A 6,241-nucleotide genomic window follows, 5' to 3' on the forward strand; every position below is an offset into this window, starting at 1 on the left:
ATTTGTGACTGCGATGTCGCTTGTGGCTTCCCGCGCACAAATATTTGACGAAAAAAGCTAACTGATTGTTGTAATCAAATTATTTAACTGATTACTTTAATTACTCCAGGTTGCCGTTATGAGCCGATCACGTTTCTAACGCGTGATCTTAAATTTGCAGAATGAAGAGGACGGTTGGGATTTGCTTTATACATTTTCTGATCGTTAATACCTAGTTCATATTATTTTCGGGGGTGTTTATCTCGGTGACCGTAGGGAAAGGTGGGGCACGTTGGGACATGGGGCACAGTGAAAAATCAGCTCTCACACTAATACTATATTCGGAATCCGGTCCGCGGTTTGATGTTTCAATCCGCCTTTCGGTGAGTTACAACGTCCCCGCAAACGGACAGCGTACGGGTAGAGCGACGCAAGCTTTGAGGTGAAATTGGTTTTGGGGGGTTGAAACTAAAATTTCACCGTTCCAGTTTTTTCTTTTTTCTAACTTAGTCTTTTCAACGTCTGATATATCAACCACCGTCTGATATATTTCAGCTATAGTCAGTCCACTGCGAAATATTTATAACGTTGTCGAGTGGATGTGCCTTCCGAATTTCGCCGTGGGATGATCTGAAGATATTTGTTGATTATGGGGAACAATGGACCGGGGTTCAGTGAGACATGCCCTACATGGCACAATTCGACAGTGTTTGATACAACAAGTGCTTAGAGACCTAGAGATGCGTTATATTTTTATGTAACATTATGGTATCTTTCGACTCATGGTCCAATATGAAATATATTCGAGAATCAAAAATATTCCCAGATTTGGATTCGGATTATAAAATAATTTAATTTGTAAGTGAATTTTTTGGTGAAATATCTGAAATATTTCGGCTGAACATTGATTTTAAAAATCTTAAATCTTCAAATTTGAGGCCTTCCTGTTATTTAGACGATTATGCTGATTGATTGCTTATTTTTAAGGGCATACTTCGTTGAACTTTTACAGAATGACCCATTGTGCCCCTAGGTCTGTCCGAATGTGCCCCACAAGTGGGGTGCAGTGGAACACTTGACAAAAGTTTTTAAAAGCATTTTGGTGGTAAGATGTGTGTCGCAAGGGAATTTCTTAGTCGCTGAATAAAAACTACATTTACCCCTCTCTGCATTAATCTCGCAAAGTCATATGTATGTGCAGAATAAAGGACTCAAAATGTGAAAAAGAAAAAAAGTGTCCCAACCTTCCCCACTTTCCGCTACATTTGAACCCACTTACATTTGAATCATGTGCATTTGAACCCATGTGTATATCCGCGGGTTCAATCTATATGCGGGTGCTAAAACCCATGGATTAGGGTTAGTAAGGGTTCAAATATCCGTAAAACAAAAAAATTCCATAGGTGCAATAGTATGCAGGTGCGATTGCCGTGGGTTCAGATGTACGTGGTTCAAATGTACGTGGGTTCAAATGTACACGGGTTCAAATGTAATGGAACCGTTTATCTCAGATCTCACATTTTTGCATCAGTGACGGGAGCTTAATACAAAGAATCCAGCATTTCCATTACATTCGTCTGTTTATATTTGTCGAGTAAACGCGCACGTGGATGTCATTAAAAATGTAACCTTCCTTCCACCCAATGAAAGAATAACGGCGTGTTTAGCGTTATATCAATGCATTCTCTTAATTGAAGTACAAATCTTAGCTCATTGACTTTTGCAGTCAAGAATGTTTTCATACAATAACGTGCCGGCGATGTCCTTAAAAGTGGAGTCACAATGTGACGTTGTTCCGATGCCTACGCCCTACTGTAAAGGTAATTTCTCCGCCCAAACCAAACGGCAGAGACATAACATCAGCAACAGCATTTATCACGGTTCTATGTGAAGTTAATACGGTAATTGACTGCTCCGGACAAGAGCATTCCGACGACAACGACTGATTCACATATTTGGTGTCATGGAGCTCGTGAAGAGGTAGACTGTTATTTACGGAGCACCACAATGAGAACGTAACAAAAACAAATTGTTACTTAATATTAATGAGTGATTTGAAATTACTCTATTTAATAACTCGGATGTATTTGCTGCTTCTTAAATTTTATTAATGTCATTTTGAGTAAACAATTAGTTCGTGGAGACTCTAGTTCTGCATGAAGCACTTTGAGTCTGTCTCTACAGTAGATCTCTTGGTAAAAAGCGATCATGATACAGGTATGTACGGCCATAAAGAACAATCCTGAGATTTCGTCATCCAGCGTAAGGGTATAGACGTGTATTAATGTGTTTAGTATCTATGTCAGCCAGTGCACTACAGTTGACTACGTTTGCGTTGAGTGTCGCATCGTGCTAAGCCTTAGGACTACTCTTGATTTCTAACCTGAGATTACCCCGCTTGGATTGGCAGGTTCAAATCCAGTAGAGAATAATTTAGTACCAGAGTATTGCTGGCGGCTTCCTCCCACTATCCCTACCCTAAGCTAGCGCTTCCCAAACTTTTTTCGCAACGGAATATTAATACTTTTTATGATGTAATTAAAGTTTTTTCTCTACTTTCGCTTGAGGCACATAATATGCAGCACCTACGCCAAATGGATTTTTCGAACCGTCAGTAAATACTTGTACATAGTCTTGATAGTTTTTGTGTATATGGTCAAGAAATGACGTTTGAAGTATTGTTGGTGAACATGTTGTACCATAAATCGTTAGAGATGTATCAATTTGCGGCGGCTTCATTATCCAGGAACAAATCTTGAAATTGACATCTTTTGCAACAGAGAAGTCGGTAAAAAAGCTGTTGGTTGTTTTTATATTAAACGTTGCAAAGGATGATTTGTCAGCAAAATATTCTTCCCACGACTGTTTAAATAATTGTGCTGTAATTTCGCTGTCATGAGGAATCATGCTGCATTTGTAATGTAGACATTTTCTATAATGTATAATATGTAAAGACAGTTCGTTACACTGGGTTTGTAACGCTATAATAGGAGTACTTTTTAATGCAACCAAACATTGTGATTGGAATACAGCCAGTTTCCGCAATATAGTCGTTGTGCTTATTGTTCCTGTTCTTGTTCTTTGATACGTTTTTAAAAAGTCGCTTTTCTCTTTGATTACTGGACCGATTGCTTTGAAATTTTCAGTAGTTAAAGATGGAATTTTTTTCTAGAAGGCTATCACTTTTATTAATTTCAAATATTCCTGTGAGCTTTATGAGATTCATTTTTATTTTGAGCTATGACGTCATCAGACTTTGCCACCATGTGGCGATTCCGCAAACATATATCGATCACTTGATCAACGAACAGGTTCCGTGGTCAAGCCTGCTGGTAAGTTACCGTGCCGTACCACAGTGAATTTCAGCGTAACGTGTCTATATATTTGAGCATAGCTCTCTTGTTTATGATGTAATCCCTTCAATATTTGTATACTGTAAGTAAACAATTACTTTCGACTGTGACCACTGGTAACACAAACATTTGTTTGATTTATGTGTTTATTATCACAGCTGAGTCCTATGAAAATGGCAACACGAAGATCGTGTTTGCATCAGATTATTCAACATTTATCCTGACTGTTGATTGTAATAAATTTGAAGGTAAATTTTGAAGTGTAACAAGTGCAGAAAACAAATTAACTTTTACTTTGCATACAATCGCAAGTTTAGGAACTTGGGCGAAGATCTTATTTATTAAGTAACCGCGTCAGGAAACATCAAGCGCATTAAATAAAATAAAACTATAGTACTTCTTCAGCACAAAATAAATGACGCCATAATCATATAAAATGAAATAACTCCAAAGTGTGTAAAATAAGGTCTCAAAACTGAAACCGTGGCGCCGTGATTAGTTCATACCAATATTCACACTGAGACCAATAGTCTCAAATTTTTCAGGTATTCGATGAATCGGAGTGTATACACCAACATCATATATCCAACAGCGGAAGATCTTCTTGGCGCCAGGAATACTTCACATGATTTGAATGTGACATTACCTCTAAGCAGCGCCGGATTAATCATCAAACAATATAAGCATGTGCTTGGGGCACCAAGCAAAGAGGGGCACCACAAAAATTTTAGAGCATAATTTTTTATAGTTTATCGGTATTTATTAAAATATTACGAGTTCACCAAACGACTAAAACTTCAAAATATTCGCTTATTTTTTGTCTTCAAGTATCATATTAACCTTCTTTACTAAAAATAAACACTGAAACTTATTTATTGGACACGAAATGGCCTATGAGTCGTTTTCTTAAATTGTTGTTGTTTTTTCGTTTCTAGTATTCACCTTGTTGATGCATTTTTGTTTTGTAAAAATTTTTATTCTCTTCAACAATTGGACCAATGAACTATTTACACTATGTGGCGGTTCCACTATCGCATTTCAACGATATAGTGGTCAGCAAAGTCGGGAGTTTTTTGATAAGGTAGACCAGGGTGGTTCAAACTCTGTCATGCTGATACATTCCGTGCGGCTCACAGAACAATTTTAGCATATATTTGTATCTAATGAAGGAACGTTTTGAGTTTTTTTCTAGATATTCCAACTGGGGGTTGAGATCCCAAAATTCAAACCTTTTTTCTAACGCTTTGTGCCTTTATTTTAGTAAAAACACTCTTCTGTTTACAAGCGTCAGCCATGTGACAGTAGTGACGAAACGCAGAGCCGACTTAACGCCGCGTAATCCAGTTTTTTTTTAGGTAGGTCCCGAAATACCAACTTAGACTGACTTGGTTGGTATTTGACGATGTCACTAAGCTTGCTCACGCTGCAAGTTTTTAAATAACTCAATATAACAATTCGTAATAAAATAAGTGTCGCAAGAAAGGTGAGATAAGAGAACACGGCGGAAATGTATTTCCTTGCCCATCACACAGTGTCTGGTTTGATTTCAAGTAATATCTGTCACGAAAGAATATAATTTAAAGCGACAATAAACGCGAGATGCGCAAAAAACAACGGTAATTCTCGGGAATTAACTTTAAAATAACTGAAGGCTTTATATATTCTCTTTACAAGAACGCCACCCATGCAACATAATAATAGTCTGATTAGAACGGTAAACTCTGGTTGTTTATTAAATTTAAAGTAAGTAAACTCGCGATATTTTGATCGCTTTGGCTCGCGAGGACTGTTTTTTTTTATAAAAAAAATACAGCATCTAAATCGATATATTCATTTAATTCTAATATGATTTTGATTGGTAAATACACTATTTTAATAATGTAAACCCACGATTGAAAGACAACATTTCTTCGTTATCTAAAACACATAGGCTACTTAGTAAAATACAGTTGCCCAGTGATATTTTTCTCCGGTTAACGTATAATGAGCTACAACTCTACTCAAACGCAGTCTACTGCTTGATTACTAACACCGTGGACAAGGAATATGGTAAGTCATATATATATGATTGTTCCAGCGACATACATTGATTGAGTTGGTGGCGAAAGCCGTGTTGCCTTCAGGGAGCTAGAGCCGAGGATCTATTCTAGGACCTTTATGGCATTTTACATTTTTCTGAATGGTCTTAGTAAACGGGATTTGAATCCTTTAAAATAGGTTACATGTTCTCATGGATGGTTAATACCACAGAACCTGTTAATAAATGCGTGTATTACGTTATTTTGAAATTTCTTTGCGTCTTAAAATTGACCTAAATTATCGAAATCATCGCGATTAAAAACTGTAACTTAAAATAATCACGAATAATTCAATCAATCAATCAAATCGTTTTTTAGTAGCCATCCATGCAGGCAAACGCGCACAACAAAGTCAAAGCAAAATTTAAAAAATATATATATACATATTCATGACTTTCCCATAATGGACAGGATCACCGCGAAATGACCATTCGGTATACATTGGTTAGGTAATTGTGCTTGCGGTGATTCTGCATTTCCTACTATAACTTTTTGACTTCAAAACTGTAAATATGATGCATTAGCAACTGTGTTGTCGGTTTATGTATATTAGCAACGACCGGAAAGTAAATTTAAATATGAGCCTGTAACAATTTGATTACAACACGAAGGAACCCACGTCTTAATCAACTTTCCTATAGGAAATATCTTTTTACTATTTACCAAGCGTGGAGTATACAGGTTTTGATGCACGAATAACGTAAACCATGCTAAATTTATTTTACCTCTGCTCGTGATCACCTTACCATTCATGTCATAGACAAATTGTTATGACTAACAAAGTAAGAAACCTGCAATTGCTTGGAGTTTAAAAAACAAGTATTTTCATCG

This window comes from Styela clava, chromosome 12 (assembly GCF_964204865.1).
Source record: "Styela clava chromosome 12, kaStyClav1.hap1.2, whole genome shotgun sequence".
In the NCBI taxonomy this organism is placed as follows: Eukaryota; Metazoa; Chordata; class Ascidiacea; order Stolidobranchia; family Styelidae; genus Styela; species Styela clava.